This window comes from Mesoplodon densirostris, chromosome X (assembly GCF_025265405.1).
Source record: "Mesoplodon densirostris isolate mMesDen1 chromosome X, mMesDen1 primary haplotype, whole genome shotgun sequence".
In the NCBI taxonomy this organism is placed as follows: domain Eukaryota; kingdom Metazoa; phylum Chordata; class Mammalia; order Artiodactyla; family Ziphiidae; genus Mesoplodon; species Mesoplodon densirostris.
The window spans coordinates 91,356,852-91,374,920 of record NC_082681.1 but is presented as its reverse complement, the minus strand read 5'-3'; the positions used below and the strand labels follow the sequence as shown (position 1 = coordinate 91,374,920).

At 39.9% G+C, this 18,069-nt stretch overlaps 1 protein-coding gene and 1 long non-coding RNA gene across 12 annotated transcripts in view; one reads left to right on the top strand and one right to left on the bottom strand.

Moving 5' to 3' along the window:
- HUWE1 (HECT, UBA and WWE domain containing E3 ubiquitin protein ligase 1) overlaps positions 1–14,930 on the bottom strand; it is a 144,910-nt gene extending 129,980 nt beyond the window's left edge. For 8 of the 10 annotated variants that reach the window (XM_060087588.1, XM_060087594.1, XM_060087595.1 and 5 more), the window contains exons 1-3: positions 14,837–14,930; positions 14,536–14,637; positions 8,576–8,712 (exon numbers count right to left, since the gene is read on the bottom strand). The gene's annotated coding sequence lies outside the window, so the exon portion shown is untranslated. Of the gene's footprint in view, positions 1–8,575; positions 8,713–10,523; positions 10,612–12,147; positions 12,344–14,535; positions 14,638–14,836 lie in introns of those variants that run through there. The other 2 variants (XM_060087590.1, XM_060087589.1) reach the window with 2 other exon arrangements.
- LOC132482338 (uncharacterized) lies at positions 14,733–16,999 on the top strand. 2 transcript variants are annotated; one of them, XR_009530895.1, is made up of 3 exons: positions 14,733–15,047; positions 15,359–15,422; positions 16,636–16,999. It is a non-coding gene; the product is annotated as an uncharacterized LOC132482338 (long non-coding RNA). The 2 variants fall into 2 exon arrangements; XR_009530896.1 differs by having other exon boundaries at positions 14,733–15,102.
- Positions 17,000–18,069: the final 1,070 nt, after the last annotated feature.

The window sequence follows — 18,069 nt, the reverse complement described above, 5'->3', positions numbered from 1 at the left end:
TCCAGGTCTCACTCTCAAGTTAGTTATAGTTCTCCAAAGGTTAGTCTACTAAATAATGTTTGGGCCATGCCACTTAAGAATCAAAAATTTTAAGTGTACCTCAACTATTCTGAGCTACTTTTAATGAATTTGGAAGGAACAAAGATTCTTTTACATGGTTAAAAGAATAAGTTATTTATAGCAATTATCAACATAGCAGCAAACTCCTTTCAGAATGATGAAAACAATTCCAGCTTCGCAGGTTTGTTACAAGGATCAAATTAGTTCACTGATAAGAAAGCTTTAAAACAAAGCCTTTAGAAAAAAAGATTATGTCCCAACATATAGACTAAACTGGCTCTGTTTGAGTAAATTTAACACCACTACATACAGCCCGGCACATAGTCATTTCCAATGTTCTTTAAATAAACCAGACAATGTGAACAATCTGCTGCTTTAAAACATTTATAACTGAAAGGTGTTTGCTAAAAATGTAAGAATAGTATGCAAAGGCACTCTAGTTCCCTGACACAAACTGACTTTGTGACTTTAGGACAATCTGGGCCTCAAACAAACGTAAAATGGAAATATAATAAATAAGATCCCTTAAAACACTGTCTATAATACTATGCCTTCAGTTCAAGACAAATGTTAAAAGTATTAAACATGAACAACCTGAATTATTCTCAAAACCTATAGAGCAAAAAGTAACCAACCCAGTTTGCTACTTGGCCAAATTCCAACTTAAAAAAAAAAACTATTAAAAAATATTAGAAGATAAAACACAGGGAAATATTCTTGTAATCTTGGCAAATAAAAGATCTCCCCCTACCCCACCCCCAAAAAAGATCTCCCAAGAAAGATGTGCAACCTAGTAACCATAAACGAAAGAATTTGACTACATAAAAATTCCAAACCATAAACAAAGAAAATATCTGCAACAGGAAAAATAAAGGGTTAATGTTTCTAATATACAAAGAACATCCAAAACTCACTAAGACAATCATTGAAAACCAAGTAAAAGGGAACTTGTAATTTGCAGAGGATATAAACATTTGCTTATCCTTACTAGTAACTACAAAAATGCTAATCAAAACGAGGAGATGTGATTTCTCGCTCAACAGACTGGTTAAAATTAAAAGGACCAACTGTATCTTGTTTTGGCAAATGTAGGTGGAGAAAAGGACACTCACAAACACTTCAGTGGAAATGGCAATTCTATATAGCCTTTCTGGAGGTCATTTTGGCAGTACCTATCAAAAAATTAAATGGGTACCACCCTTTGACCCAGGATGAATTCTATTTCCAAGGCTCAACAACAGGGAATGATGAAATTATAGCAGATTCATGCTTTTGGGATGCAACGCAACCATTAAAAAGAATGGAGTCCAGCCATATATTCTAACGTATAAAAATACGTATAGTACGTAAATGGATAAGTATAGTATGTAAACGTTAAAAGCTATAAAAGAATATGTACACATTGTTAACAGATATAAAAGGAGATCATCATTTGTGGGGGGAGTACTAATTTTTAACTGAAATGTTTATTTTGTTTGTATCTTTTTTAAAATAGCAAACGTTACTTTTATAATTTAAAACAGTTGAAAAGGAAGGGAAAAAAAGATGAGCTTAGAAAACATCACTTTAATTTGAAAGTTTTACAAGCAGGAAATTTAGTCACATCTATAGATTTACAGCATCCATAAATATGCATGAAAACATGCAACCAAATCGAATTGTCCCATGAAAGAGCTCCAAATTGACCTTATGTTGAAAAGTAATAACCATAGTCAAAAGGGCAAAAGAAACTGAGCTTTCTTTGAACTTCTGACTTTCTCATTTACCTTTCTACTCCCTTAAATTTCCCCCATTTTTTTGGTTAACTTTCTTATAGGAAGGGGGCCACTTATTTTGCACTTCTATGGATGACACCTGCTGGCATATTTAGAAATACAGATAATAAATTCAGTTTTAAGGAAAGATACAGCAAAGTGGAAACATACCAAACTAGATAACCTGGGTTCAATGGCCAACTCCACCCCTAAGCAGCCATGTTAGCTTGGGCAAGTCATTTCCCCAAAACCTGTGCCTATAAAATAAGGAGTTTGATGTAGACAATACCAAATATAAGCGTCTTATCCAGCTCTTCTGTTGGACATGGAGAAGACTACCATTTTTATGCCACTGGTAATTTGTTTTGCTAGAGGTAGATATGTGAATTCACCCATGCAGGCAGTCTGCCTTTACTTTTGAAAAGCAAAAATCTAAAATGCTCTATGTAAGAGGTTGTATTCAAGTGACATCTATACTTCTCCAGACTATACTTCCTTTTAAGGCTGGCCTCACCAAGACAGTTAAGGAAATTTGAGAAGCAGGGAACTGGAACTCCAGATTAGGTCAACAGACTGCAAGGCACTCTAAGCTGGAGTAGTCAAGCTAGTCCCTGTAAAACATGGCAGCAGATATAGATACAAAGAGAGAAGCATCTATAACAATGATACTGGATATATCCACGTTTATATTCTTCTCATATACTAATGTATGTCCCTAGCTCCTTGTACTTAGAAACACTCAGAGAATGCTTGTTGAACTGAAGAGAAGTAAGATGTGAGAGGGAAAAAGAAGATATAATATTAACAACAATAACAACAACAAAACCAACAATGGTTTCCAGTTTATTGAGGACTTACTATGTGCCATATGCTATATTTTATACAATAGATGAAATGTTAAAAGTGCTACTCAAGGGCTTCCCTGGTGGCACAGTGGTTAAGAATGTGCCTGCCAATGCAGGGGACATGGGTTCGAGCCTTGGGTCTGGGAGGATCGCACATGCTACAGAGCAACTAAGCCCATGTGCCACAACTACTGAGCCTGCACTCTAGAGCCTGCGAATCACAACTACTGAGCCCACGCACCTAGAGCCCGTGCTCCACAACAAGAGAAGTCACCGCAATGAGAAGCCCACGAACCGCAACGAAGAGTAGCCCCCGCTCGCCACAACCAGAGAAAAGCCCGCATGCAGCAACGAAGACCCAACACAGCCAAAACCAAAAATAAATAAAATTTATTTTAAAAAAGTGCTACTCCAGTATGTTAATAGTGGTGATACTGATAACCATTAGGAAGACTCATCATGGGTTACTAAGGTTACAGGAGAACCTTGAACAAACTAAAACACTAGGGGGCTGTGTAGCTGGAGGGTGGGAGATCAAGGCAATCAATGTACTGCACACCACCATAGAACTGGGTAAGACCCTTCAGGGGGTATGAATGTGACTCCAAAGGCTTGGCAAAGCGAAAAACTACTCTGGTGGAGCGTTCAGTTATCACTGGCCAGAGACTTAGCCCCCCAAATGATCAAAGAACAAATACCATTCCTCCTTAAGCACAGCCTTGAAGGATCCAGACAGGCTTTGCTAACTGGCCATCAGTTCACCACCGTGACTGCCCATCTTTGAGCTGTCAGAGGGGTTAAGTGAAATAGTATGTTAAAGAAATTATCATATACTTAACCACCTACAGTATACTAACACCTTATATTTTCACATTTAACCCCAATAAACCCATAAATAAGGTATTTTTCCCAGATGAAGCAACTGATAGGTTAACTTGTCCAAAGGGACAGAACTAGTTAAGTTGCCAGAAAAAAATTTAAAACCTGAGCATTTATTCTGCCTTTCTTATATAAACTATAAATTATTCCAGCCAATACATGAAAAGAAAATGAGAGTTAAAACACCATTTTGCAACTCCCAATGAATTAATAATGGATCTAAGCTTTGGGCAGCAGTAGCTGTTAACATCAAAAAAAAAAAAAATCCAAGAGACCACTACAACCTAACAAATGTAAATGAACACACCACCGCCAAAGGGAATGAATCTGAATTTATAAAGCCTCTGGATGTAGCTATCAATTTTTAGGAAATACAGAGGACAGAAGAACATATTGAACTATACTGAGTATGCAATCAGCAAAATTTAGTCTGGGAAATTCTACAGGTCAAATGGCCTGAGTTCGTCAATAGACAAAGTATAAAGAAAAGGAAGAAAGGGAAGCTACAGATACTTAAAAGACAAATTGAGTTTTTTAAAATGGACAAAGTAAATTACACTGTCCAGGGATGCACACTTGTATGATTAAAACCATAAAAGAATGCAAAGAAGTGACTACTATAAAGTCAGAACAGTAGTTACTTTCCAGAGGGAGGGAGGATGCTGTGATGGGGATGGGCACATGGAGGGACTCCTAGGGTGACAGGCAAAATTCTATTTCTTGACTTGGGTGGTAGTAACAAAAGTGCTTTAAGATAATTTATTAAACCATAAATTTGTTTGGGGGTAGTTTTCCTATTTGTTTTCTATTTTTTTTAACAATAAAAGGAAAACATTTTAATCACATTAAAGTTTCTCACATATGGTAAGATTCCATTTTGTATGAAATGCCCCAAATAAGCAAATCTATAGAGACATAAAATAGATTAGTGGTTGGTTGTGAGAAAGGAGAAGGGGAGTGATTAATGGCCACTGGGTTTCCTTTAAAGATGACGAAAATGTTCTAAATTGGTGTAGTAATGGTTGTACAACCATGAACGTACTAAATAAAAACGACTGTATACTTTAAATGGATGAATTGTATGGTATGTGAACTATACCTCAATAAAGCTGTTAATAAAAGTCTAAGACACCTCAATTAAGTCAAGACACACTTTTAAAATAAAACCGGGGTAGAGCCTGAGAATCTGCATTTCTGACAAGTTCCCAGGTGATGGTGCTGATGCTGATCTGGGGACCACATTTTGAGAACCACTGCAATGAAGGATTTCAAAACTGCTTCTAGCTGAAGGCAGTACTAATCAGCACTGAAGAGTCAAGTGTTTTACTCAGGGACTGGGAAAGTAGTCCTGAATAAAAAGTTAACACTTTGTGCCAAGCACTGTTCTATTCTACTGGTTCCCTGACCATTAACACCAGCATCTCCTTGGGAACTTGTTGGAAATGCAAAATCTAGCCCCCACCCCCACCCCGACCTACAGAATCAGAAACTCAGTGTTTTAGCTAGCCCTCTAGGTGATTCTGATGTTCCCTAAAGTTCTATGAACTTTATATGCATTAACTCAGCTAAACTTCTCAAAAACCCTATGAGGTAGGTTAACACTATTATTACCATTTTACAGATTAAAAACTGTGGCACATTGGTTAAGTAATTTTCACAAGATGACACAGCTGATAAGCAATGGAGTCGGAACTTGAACCCAGGGAGTCTGGGTTCTTAATCACTGTGCTGAAAGCTCTTTCCACCTATAAGAATTCAATCAGCAGAATGCAGTAATAGAAAATTAGTAGGGGAAGTTTAAAAACAAACAAAAAAAGCAAAGACCAGAAGACAGGAATTCCCTGGTGGTCCAGTGGTTAGGCAGGACTCCACGCTTTCACTGCCAAGGGCCCAAGTTCAATCCCTGGTCAAGGAACTAAGATCCTGCAGGTTGTGTGGTGTGGCCAGAAAAACAAATTAAGAAGACCAGGAAAAATACACCTCACTATAAAGACAGGAAAATAAGAAAATAACTGTAGCAAATAAGGTAATCATTAAAGCAATCTTCCAAATGTGTTCCAAAATATAAGCAGCCACCAAATACAATATACCCAAGTATTTCCAGAGCAATTATCTTGGTACCTAATTATAAGGACTTAAAATTTGTGTTATGCTAAAGATGGTACATAAATTCATGGCAGTATGTTCACACTTACCAATCTTTAAAATCTAAATGATTATACTAAAAAGTCATTCCAGAATAATTTGCATCTCCCTACTCCTTGTCCCTTTCAGTCACTACTTAAAGATTACTGAGAAGGAAAAACTGCTTTCTTTCAATATCTAAGATCATACAATCAGAATCTCAGAGTTGAAAAAGAATTTTCACATTCACCTAGTCCAGTCAGCAATCCAAACTGAATCAATCTACAATACCAATCTCCATTTAAAGATATATTAATAAGAAGTTGAAAGAAATTCCAATTTTCGGTAAAATCACATTCTGGAACTAATCCATGTCACCACTGTAATTTTTAAAGCCAAATGACTAAAACTTTTAACCAGAAGTTGAAAATGCTCAGGTTAACAGCCCAAACAAAACCTACAGCTGTTTTACTCAGAGAGAACCACTCCTTCACTATCTGAAAGTGTTTCTGTACCAAGCTGGTCAACAAGTACATCAAGTTTTAGCAACTCAACCCTTATGACACATCAAATGAGAGGGCTTCCAAAGAATCTGAGCTGAATTATCCCTGACATTAACACATAAACATCTGGTAACCGGTCACTGAGGAAACAAGTCAGAGAACAGTATAGCAAAACACCCAATTGCTTGTTACTATCAACTTTACAGATAGTGAGATCACTGTAAAGCAGCCAAATATGATTACAGCTACACATCAGATTTTAACAATTTAATCAAACTGCAAGAGAGGTAACATAGAATGTGAAAGGCAAATATTTTCAAAGCAACCATTTCTGGCATTTCAGTAATACTTTGAATCCATGGTTGAAAACACAACAAAAGGGAAAAGAAGCAATAGATTTCCATTGTAAACTTGTAATTCTGGAAACAATTCAAATATTGAAATGTCTACTGTGTGCAAAGCTCTCTCCCAAAACTCTAGTTATCCTAGTTTCAGAAACTCAGGATTACAAGGTTTAAGCGATATTGTTCAAACTTCCTAACTACAGAAAACTCAGGATGACAAGGGTAAATGTCTAATCACTATACATAATGTGCTCAAATTATTTTCTTGGACAAATGGATTTCACTGTAATTCCCAAGAAATCACTTCTTTAATACTTAGTCAATTTACAACTAAGGGTCTGATTTCTCCATTAATGAACAAAGAACTGAAAAGCCTGAACTCATGATCCATAGCACTGATGATTCACAATCATATTTCATCTAAACACCTCAGAAACTTTCATTCATGACCTCTAACCTTCTCTGCCCCTTCAACTTGTAATCACTCTCATTTCAAAGGTAGGTACAAGTGGCCCTGCTCTGCCCCCCAACGTGTGCTTAAGTCAAAGGCTGACTGGAGCATATGTGCCCAACTTCCATTCTCAGGTTTTGACCATGGAAGGGACATGCAGTAGATCCTATGATGGCCAATGCTGAACAAGGAAATAAATGAACAGTTTAAAGGACTCTATGCTGGGGGAACAGCATTTCCAGAAGAAATAAAATGGAACAATAAATAACAACAGGAAAACTACAGTTGTGTATAATAGCTGAAAATCAGGATGTCTAAGTGGAAGCTCTCAAAAACTGTTTAGTATTGCCATTTCAAAAACTGTATTACAGCCAGAGGAACTCATTACTAAGTCTTAAAAGCCTAGAAGTTATGGGTCAGAGCAGCTGAGATACCAACATCAAAAGAATAAAAAGCAACATTATAAGATAGTATAAAAATAACTAAACTACCTAAGGAAATTGAAACCATAATGAAAAACCCCAAAGGCACAATCAGGTCATTATCTAGGAAACATTAGCTTCTTCCACAAGGAGGCCTACTTTTCATGTGGAGCAGTAAGCAGGGCCAAGACATGGAACTGAAGTCAGGTATCAATTAAATCAGACTCTGCCACAGAAAAAGGAACCCATGACTAGTTATTTTGGGATAGTGCCTAGGCCAGCAGTATCAACTCCAACTGGGATACAGGAGATTACTGCCATTGTTCCATTATAATGGGGTCCTCCAGGGTCTTTAACTTAGTACGAATGGGTTAGATACCACTTTGAGAATGTAATCACCAAATGTGGGGGAAACTCTACAGGACAAGTTCTTCAACAAATAAATTGAAAGAAAAAGAAAAGGGAGGGAACTTGCAGATTAAAAGAGATTTAAGAGAGATATCAATCTTCCTCTGTGATAAATGGACTTTCTTTGGATCCTGATTCAAACTAAAATTTGAACACTAGCTTCATATTTGATATTTTAAAAAATCAGTTAATTTTTTTTATCATCCTGAAAGTCTTAGCCAGTGCAATACGGTGAGAAAAAGAAAAAAAAATCAGTTAATTTTTTGAGTTGTGGTAATGGTTTTGATGTTTAAAAGAGCCCTTTATCTTTTAGATACAAATATTTTGCAAATAAAAAGAGAACAGCAGGGGTTTATTTCAAAATAATCCAGGGGGTAGGGAGTAAGGGACCTCACCTCAGTGGGTAGAAGTATAGATGAAAAAGAATGGCTGCAAGTTGGCAACTGTTAAAGCCGGTGATGGGTACACAGGGGGATCATTATATTATCCAATTTTCATATGTTCAAAAAATTCCAAAAAATTGGTTAGACATAATATATTGCAATTTTATTTTTTGAATGATGCTTAGAGTGATTTAAAAAATCATGTACAGACAGAATTCATTTAAATTTTAATTTAGTAATGAGCTCCACTTAAACACAAGAAACAGTCAGTACCACATCAGATCCAGACAATGGAAGAAACCAAAGTAGCTCAATTACAGAATGGAAATACATACACCCCCACCATCTCCATTCTAGGAAGTAAAATATAAATACTACCCACAAAGATCCACAAAAACTAACCTAAAATCACAGCCAATCATACTCATCCTGGTAGGAAATCCCAACACTGCTCCAACAGCTTCCTGAACCTTCCTGACCAAGTTGGTCTGCTGGTTCCTCTGGAGTGCTAACCCACTCAGGTCAGACTACTGGAGGACCTACAAAAAAAAAAAAAAAGGGGGGGGGGGAGAGATACACAACACATTTATTAGGGTGTGGGGGAGCTAACGATTATATCAACGTTCAAACATAATCACAGTTATTATTTCTTAAGCAATAACCCTCACATATCAATTTTCATTTTTTAGGACCTGCTTTGAGCAGCAACAAGAATTCAGAACCAAAGCTAAAGCAATTCTTTTGACATTTAGACAACACCCCTGAAAACTCAGCTCTCAATTCCAATAAAATTATAGGGAATAGTGATTATTTTATAGACAAAGTTATATCCTTGTTGTGAAATGACAGTAAAACAACGTTGAATTTTTTGTGAAAAAGACTGCACACATAAATTATTTTTCACCTTCATACATGCTTTTTTGGCCATACTGGGAAACAAATGATAAATACCCTGGAAACTCAGGTTGAACTCTGCCACTGAACCTTAGACAGTTTTTAATTGGTATTGCCACTCCTTCCTCCCTTCTCAGAGACCAACCTAGAATAAATTAAACCTTTTAGAGGTCACACCTAGATTATCATTCCCAGATTTATTCTAGTTCCGAATGACAAAACTCAAGTTAAGGTTTAATTTCTAATCAGTACTTGAACCATTGTGAAGAACACCAAGGCAAAATCTCAAAACAGAAAGCGATCTCTTGTCCTCCCAATAAAAAGGGGGAAAATTACATTACCTCCAAAGCACTTCAAACTAAATAAAGCAAACCCTAAAGCGCAAAACCAGTGTCTGCATATAGTTAATTCACAGATGGTTACCCATGGCAAAATTTTAATCCTATGTAAACTTTTCACCATCATATTCCTATTTCAAACCCCATCATCCATCCAAGGTAATTAGAAAAAAGCACTCACTTTAATATTGGTCTAATTAAAATATAAACAGTAAGGAAAACTAACATCCAATTGAATACAGCAACTTCTACTTAGTAAGAGTGTTGGAAAATATCAAATGGCAAAAACACAACACGGGATAGTGTATTAAAGAACTGTCAGTAATTCACTTTGGAAAAGAAGCTTGGTATCCCAAACAACCTTTCTAAATCCTCTCAGATAGGAATTATCCTGCTCAGGTAAGCCCAAATGACAGATCCCCACACTGATCTGAGGGACCAAAGAAAGGAGGTAGGGGAAAAGCAGTATGAACACTTAAAAACTAGCTAGCAGATGTTCTCTTTCTTACTGTGAAAAGCACAGCACCAAATTTCATTACTTTCATAGGGTGAATGACAGGACAGACTGACTTTGAAGGAGTGGAAGGAGGGAGTAGGCAAGGGATGAAACATCTCTTCCTAAAGGCAGAACACCTGGGTGTGGTTCTTGACAGGAACATTATGGCCAGGGGTCATTCCAGGAAGGTGATTTTGCATTAAAATTCCTAGACCAGAAACATAGGTAGGAATCACATTCAAACATAATAAACCATTGGAGATAAAAAGTTTGGCTTACGAAGGGGGGGAAATATACAAAAATGATAGGACTGGCCTAGAAATATACTAAAAATTTACAGTTCTTTAACTGTTTCTTTAAACAAAAATCTCTTCTTTCCCAGGTCATAAAACTACCATATGACACAGGTGCATCTGCCAACGTATTTTTACACCAAGAAAAAGTAACCACAATTTACTGTATGCCTACCATAAGCCAGGCACTTTATAAATTGTTTAATTCTAACAACTATTAAGAGCTACTGTCCCCATTATACAGATGAAAAACTGAGAATACGAAAAGTAATTTCCCCAAGGTCACAAAATCTGACGTGAACCCAAAACACACAGTATTTCTACCATACCAGGCTGCCTCCCTTGAGTGGGAAGTGTTGGTGTCTCCTCAATATACACAACTCCGGGGCTAAGAGAAAACAATGCTGAACATGTAATCTAAAAAGGAAACAAATGATAGGGAATTGTCTATAGTAATTGTGGAATGGCGGGGGGAGAAAAAAAGTACAAAAGGGGAATGATTGAGGGGCAAGACATAATCTATCAAAGCTATTTTATTTTCCAGCACATGGTGGGGGTAAATGTAGTGGAGACTGACAGGAGGCTACCTTTCTCTCTAGGGGATTCAGCTCCCAGAAAAACAGCATGGTGGGGGCGGGGAATAGAAGAAGTAATAAATCCTTAATGATTACATGAGAAACATGTAAGAGGTGGTTAGCAGCAAAAAAAGATGTCCAGACCAAGAGGCCACAGGAACTCAGAGCAAGGCAGGGAAAAGGGGCGGTTCCCAAGCTTGTAAAGGAGATGGGCGGGGAGGGGGGGGGAAGAAGAGCAAAAAGTTAGTTCACTGGAGGGTTATTCTCTACAGCCTTTTTAAAAGTTTTTTTCCCCCTTTTTTTGGGGGGGGGGAGTGGGTGTTCATGAGGAAGGAAAGGCTAACGGCCCCGAGAACGAAGAGGTCACAAAGACTGCAATCATCCAACCACCAATCCATTCATTGTTCCACTTAAAAATGGTTGAGCAGCAGAGCTGGAGAAATCAGTGCCCTGTGCTCCGATCAGGGTCATACAGGCTTGAAGGCTACTATGACCATCCACGAAGACGGACTAACTGCAGGAAACAGGAAAGGGTCTCTAGTCAACGTCTGTGTCAAGTGGATCAATTGGGGGGGGGGGCGGGACGGATTAGGAGACTTGGGCTAAGCTCTGCCTAACAGGACCGGGGAGGGGATGACAGGGAAAAGCTTTGACTCTCCCTCTTAAATACGAGCCTCAAATATCCATGTAGATGAGGAAGATTCAAAGGGACGGTGGAATTAGGGGAGAATGGGGAAGGAATACGTCAGAGGCACCAAAGCTTGACCCGCTCTATCTTAGTTCAAAGACCATGGGAGTTGGGGAAGTACAGCCCACCTCAACTCAAGAAAAACTAGAGGATTCACTTGGGCCCCGAAGGAGCGGAAAACCGAGGCGAGCCCACAAAAAGGTAGGAGGAGGGAATCAGTCATCGTAGGTTGGTCCCATCTCCCCCGCTGCCCAATCTAACCCCCAACCCCACTCCCCAACGAACTCCAGGACTCCCGTCCCCCACCCTTCCCAACCCGCCCACTGCGGCGGCGACAACGGAGGCGTTGACCGATTGGTGGGGTAAAGGCGGGCCCACACGCGGTTGAGGCCCGGGAAATGGTGTCGCCTCAACCGACCACAGACGGAGTGGTCTTCGCCTCAGGTTCGGCTTATCGGCACCTCGGCTTTTCGCCAATCGTCACCTTCTTAACGTCGGGTACCTGAGAGATGTCACAAACGCGGACAGCCAACATCTCAGTCCCGGGTCCTGGCCGGACAGACATCAGCTTCCGCCGCCATCTTAACAGCAGGCAAACCGACCCTAGTCACTGCCACCCCCCACCCGAGGTACCTCCGCCACCGCCGAAGGATTCCAAGAGAACGTAACCCCGCTCCCGCGAGAACTCACCGGCTAGGAACAGCACGAGCCGAAGACGCTGCCGCCGCCTCCGCGGCTACTGCAGTCTGTAGCCGAACCGCAGCCGCCTCCGCGCGATCCCGCGAGAACCTCTACCCGACGGGAACAGCCTGAGCCCAGCCCTTCACAGACCCCTCCTCCCACCAAAGCCGAAGTCGCTACGGCTCCGCTCTCACCCTACGCGAAGCAAAAAGCAAATGACGCACAAACTCACGGAGCCGAGGGGCGGAGCCACTCTGCCGCCGCCGGCTCGCGCATGCGCGGTCAGAACTATCGCGATAACACGTTTCGGTCTCCGCGAGACCTTCGAATTCACCGCAGGATGCCGCCCGCGCCTCGTCTTTAGGAAATACGAGATCTCGCGAGACCTGGGGCACGCTCCTAAAAAGGAGAGAGGCGGAGCTCCATGAAAATGACTGGGAGTTTTCAGGGGAAGGGAGGAACCTCCCGTCCTGCAGGGATCTCGCCTACCACGAGGTTTCCGACCCACTGCGGAGCTGGCTGCCAAACCTCGCGATGACACAGCTCAGCGCCAAATCTCGGCCATGTCCTGAAAACTGCCTCCGCCCCCGATCTAAGGTGTCTAGAGCCTAGTGCTTGAGGAAAATTTAAAAAGTCAACCTGTTTATTCTCACGCTTCCGGGCGGAGCTGTACCAATTAACCAAACTCCATTCTGGAAGAGGAGCAATAGATCTCCCATTGTTACCTGACTCCAGGAATCACATATTATTTTGGACTAACACATAAAAGACGTTCTATCTCACAATAAGCACGCAAATGCAAATGAAAACAATGACATAACATTTTTGGCCCATTAGATCGGAAAAAAATTTTTTAAGACCGATAATATTCAGACTCCTTCCCTCGCCGCACTGCAGGCTACTGAATCCATCTTAATCTAACTAAAGGCTCATATCATTAGTTCTAGCTCCAAAGCCACAAATTTTAACTCCTGAGGCTTTACCTTGGCATAACCAAAAGATCCAATAAAGTGGTTTTCTCCAAACAAAGAGGTCTGCCTTCAGGAAAAATTCAAGCTTCCAAGGGGGTGGGTTGGGGGGGGAGTGCGTGCTTGAAGCTTTTAATATGGCAGTTTTTCCACGTCTAGCCAACAATGTTTCTCCAATAAATCTTGGGAGCCAATCTGGCTCGATTTGTGGGCTTTCCTATTCTAATGCATTGTTCTGTCTATTCTAATTTATATAATGTTCCTTTAGAGTACATTTTAATATCTGGTAGTACAAATACCCCATATTTACTTATCTTTAAAATATTTTCTCGGTTGTTCTTAGCCATATTTTTTCTGGATGAACTTTAGAATCATATTAAGTTCCAAACACTTGGTATATTTATTGAAATTGCATGAACTGTATAAATCAACACAGAAAAAAATGGACATCACTACAAAATTGAGCCTTCTTATACAGAAGCACAGTATCCCCTTCTTCACGTATGTAAACGTTCTTTCATTATATTCCTCAATAAAGTTTTGTAGTTTACTTCTAGGTATTTTTATTCTTTTTTCTTGCTATTGTGAATGGGGTTTTTTTAGTGTTAAATTTTCGAAATGCTTACTGCTTATAGATAGGAAAACTATCGATATTTGCCTATTTAGTTCTGTAATCGGACAAATAAAAAATATGTTCAACTTCACAAGTAATCAGGGAAATGCAAATGAAAACAATGACATACCATTTTTTGCCCTTTAAATTGGCCAAAATTACAAAGGTTGATGATAATTTGTGTTGGCACAACTGTGGAAAAATGGGCATTCTCGCACAACATTGAAGAGTGTAAATTAGTATAGCCTTTTGGGAAGACAGTTTGGACAAATTAATCAAAATTCAAAATGCATAAACATTTTGACCCAGCGATTACTCTCCTAAGAATTTCTCCTATAGAAATACTCATACATGAAATATACACACACACACACACACACACACACACAAGCCCATTCATTTATAGCATTGCTTGTAATAGCCCCTTCCCTCCCCCAAAAGGGAAACAAGCCAATGTACATCAATCGGGAAATAGTTAAATAAACTGTAGTACAATCATACAATTCAGCTGTTTATAAATGAGATAAATTTAGATTCCCTGATATAGGAAGATCTACAAGACATATTGTTAAGTTTTTAAAAAGCAATTAGCCGAAATGAATGTGTGTGTGTGTGCGCGCGCGTGTGTGTGTAGTACCGTTTAGATACCAAAACCTACATATACGACGCCTAAGTAGTTACCCGCGAAGCCTGCCTGCCAGCCCCCTCACCTTCCCCCTCCTCTGAGGCCGCCTTCCTCGAACCCCTGAGAGAAACGCCGCAGGCCCGGCCTTTACTCCCTCTCTAGGGCCACTTGGCCACGACTAATGCCGGTACCTCGCATCCCCACTGTCGGCCGCTCTCTCGCCGCACTGCCGGCCGCTGCCGGGCTGCCTCCAGGAGATGCGGCGAGCTCTCTTCACTGGCGCCGGCCGAGGCCTGGGGGAGGGGAGAGAAGGCGGGGTTGAGGGAGGGCTGAGGCAGGCCGCCGGGTTCCTTCACCAGCCTCTCCCGTAGGCTCCCCAAGGCCGCCACCTCCGCGCCTCAGCGCAGGGTCCCGTGGGAACATCCCCCAGCGAGAAGCAGAGGACGGCCGCGAGAGCAGAGCCCGCCCCCCAGCCCGGAGGAAGACGCTCACCTCAGCGGCACTACCAGGAGCGTACCGAGTCCGCGGCCCTGCTTCAGACCTGCTCCCCTCGCTCGCCCTCCGCCGAAAACCTCCCCCTCCGGCTCTCCTCATACTCGTTCTGAGGCTCCGCCCCCAGCTCGAGAAGCCCCGCCCCTGCCCCCTGGGAGGGCACTCCCTCCGCGGTGAAGCCGGGTCCCCTACGGGGGGGACCGCGCCTGAGGTACTCCAGGCCCAGCAAACCCAACCGTAGAGGATAGTAGGGTCACTAAGGAATTGTGAGTTGATTCGAGGCACGATGGAAACCGCTGAAGGGTGACGTGATTTGATGTGACTAACGTTTAAAAATTAATCTCTCCAGCTGCCTAGCGAAGAATGGGGGGCGAGAGGGCAAGCGGGGACACTGTGTGGAGGGCGGGAGATGACGGGGGCGCCTACCATAGTGAGTTTACACAGGTAAACCCTTACTTCAGGGAGGTAGTGAGACCTCAATAAACATTCTCTTTTTCTCCTTGGTATTATTTGGGGTGACAGTGCGATTGGCAAAGAGCTTATAGAGGATCTACATCTGTGAATGCATAAGAATAAAAAAGATCAGGTAAGAGTTACCACTATTAACCGTGCTTTACTTCTGGGGTGCAGAAGAAGGGAGCTTTGACTCGAAACTCTAGATACTTCAGTAAGGTTTGAATTTTTAACAAAAAGCATGTAAAGTATAGAGACAAAAGCACTATCTGAAGTACTCTTGAGACATAGAGGAAATAAAAACTGTAATTGTACCCTCCGGTTCTAATTCCAGCCCTCCAGAGCAGTGGTTAATGCCCCAAATAGAGAATCTGATGAATGGATCCACTGCCCGCCAAATATATATATTTACACATAAAATTTTGTGTATAATCTCAGTTTTATGGAGGCTCATTTGAGGTAGATTGACCCATTAAATATTCTTACAATGCTATTTTTAATGGGTGAATGTTACTCCATTGTAATGCTAATTATTTAACCAAGACTCGATGTTTGTCTTTTTTAATTATAAAAAATACAGGTATGAAGTTTGATGTAACTAAATATTTGGATATTTTTGAGACTCTTCTCGAGAAATTTGTAGAAATGAAGTAGCTAGGGTCCCACCAGAAATACATGAGAATTCCAGTTCATTCAGATATTCCCATACCCTCACCGATATTGCCATTATAGTTTTCAAAAAACCTTTTAATTTAATACAGACTTTGATTTTAATTACAATCTCTCACACCATCTGAATTAATTCTAATAATCCATGGTCTCTACTCCTAATTCTAACCCTTAAATTTCTATTGTCAATTCCTAGGCCCCATAAAGTCTAGTTCCCCAACTCCTAATTCTAAAATCCCACATACCCCACAACTCTAGTTTTAATTTCAGTCTGCAGCACCCTTTAGTTCTCTTGCCAGCTCCACTCCTTTTGCAGTCCTAATTTCAACTAATATCCCCCTACACACACACGCACACACCTGTTGTTTCTATTTTTTTTTAATTGTAGACTATTCAGAAATTATATGAAAGCATAAAGAAGATACCAAAAGATTAAAAATTTATAATCCTACCACCTAGAGAGGACCACTCTTAATGTTTTGGTTTTATGTCCTCCCAGCCTTTTTCTATGCATTACACATGTACTTATGTTCTAAACAAAAACAGTATCATAGCATGTTATTATTTAATAACCTAGTGAATATTTGTCATGCCATTAAATATTTGTCTGTAACAATTTTTTTTTTTTTTTTTTGCGGTACGCGGGCCTCTCACTGTTGTGGCCTCTCTCGTTGCAGAGCACAGGCTCCGGACGCGCAGGCTCAGCGGCCATGGCTCACGGGCCCAGCCACTCCATGGCATGCGGGATCCTCCCGGACCGGGGCACGAACCCATGTCCTCTGCATCGGCAGGCGGACTCTCAACCACTGCGTCACCAGGGAAGCCCTGTAACAATTTTAATGGCAACATTAGGCATTCCTTTCTTTAACATGTAATTAGTTTCGTTTTTGTTCTTTTTTCATTTTAAAAATGTTTGCCTAATTACACATGAATGAATACATTATTGCAAAACACTCAAAACAGAAAAATGTAAAGTTCCTCTTACATACACATATAGAAATACATAGCTTTGTTTTGTGTTTTTTACTTTTTAAAAATATAAATGGCATCCTATTTTATGTATTGTTCTAATTGCTTTATTCACTTACTATGTCTTGAAGATCCTTCCATGTCAGTATATATAAATCTACCTCATTCATTTTACGTACTGCATAGTATTCCATTGAATGAGTGTACTAGAGTTAACTATTAATAAGTAACCTATTGATAGATACAAAATTGTTTTCAATCTTATACTGTTACAGTGCTTTTTTTTTTTACTATTAACAGTCCTATGCTAAAATATTTCTATAAGATAAATATGAAGAAGTAAAATAGGTGGCTCAAACAGCACTTTTTGGAATTTTAATAGGTAATGCCAAATTGCCATGCAGAAAGACCCAGTTTACACCTACATCAGGAGTGAATAAGAATAACCATTTCCCTAAATTTTTATCCATGCTGGTATTAACCAATCATTTCAATGTTGTACCAATGTGATGGTTGAAAAATGTCTCATTATTTGCATTTCCCTGATTATTATCGAAGTTAAGGAATATTTTCATATGATTTTTTGGCCATTTGCTTTTGTTGTTTGGTGACTTTGCCTGTTCATATCTTTTATCTGTCTTCCAATGGGATTTTTTGACTTGTTATTAAATTATGTAGTCTGGATATAAATCTTTGTTACAGGTATGGGAAATTTTTTTGCAGACTTTTCCTTATTTTTAAGCTTTGCTTATGGGATCTTTTTGAGTATAGATGTTTTAAATGTTAATGTATTCAAATTTATCAATGGTTTCTTTTATAGCTTTTGCAGTTTGAGTTTTGTATAAGACTTTTCTACTCCAAGATTAGAAACATTGTTCTATATTTCCTTGTAATATTTTAGAATTTTATAGATTTAGCTCTTTAATTTTCTGGAATTTTTTTGGTAAACATTTTTCTTAGTCATTAAATGTTCTAACAATGGTATGTTTCATAGGTGAATATTATTCCATTGTAATACTAATTACTTATTAGTATTTTTCATAGGGCCCTAAGCATTAATTGAACAGATCATTCTTTCCCTCTATCAAAAACCAAATTCCTGGGACTTCCCTGGTGGTGCAGTGGTTAAGAATCCACCTGCC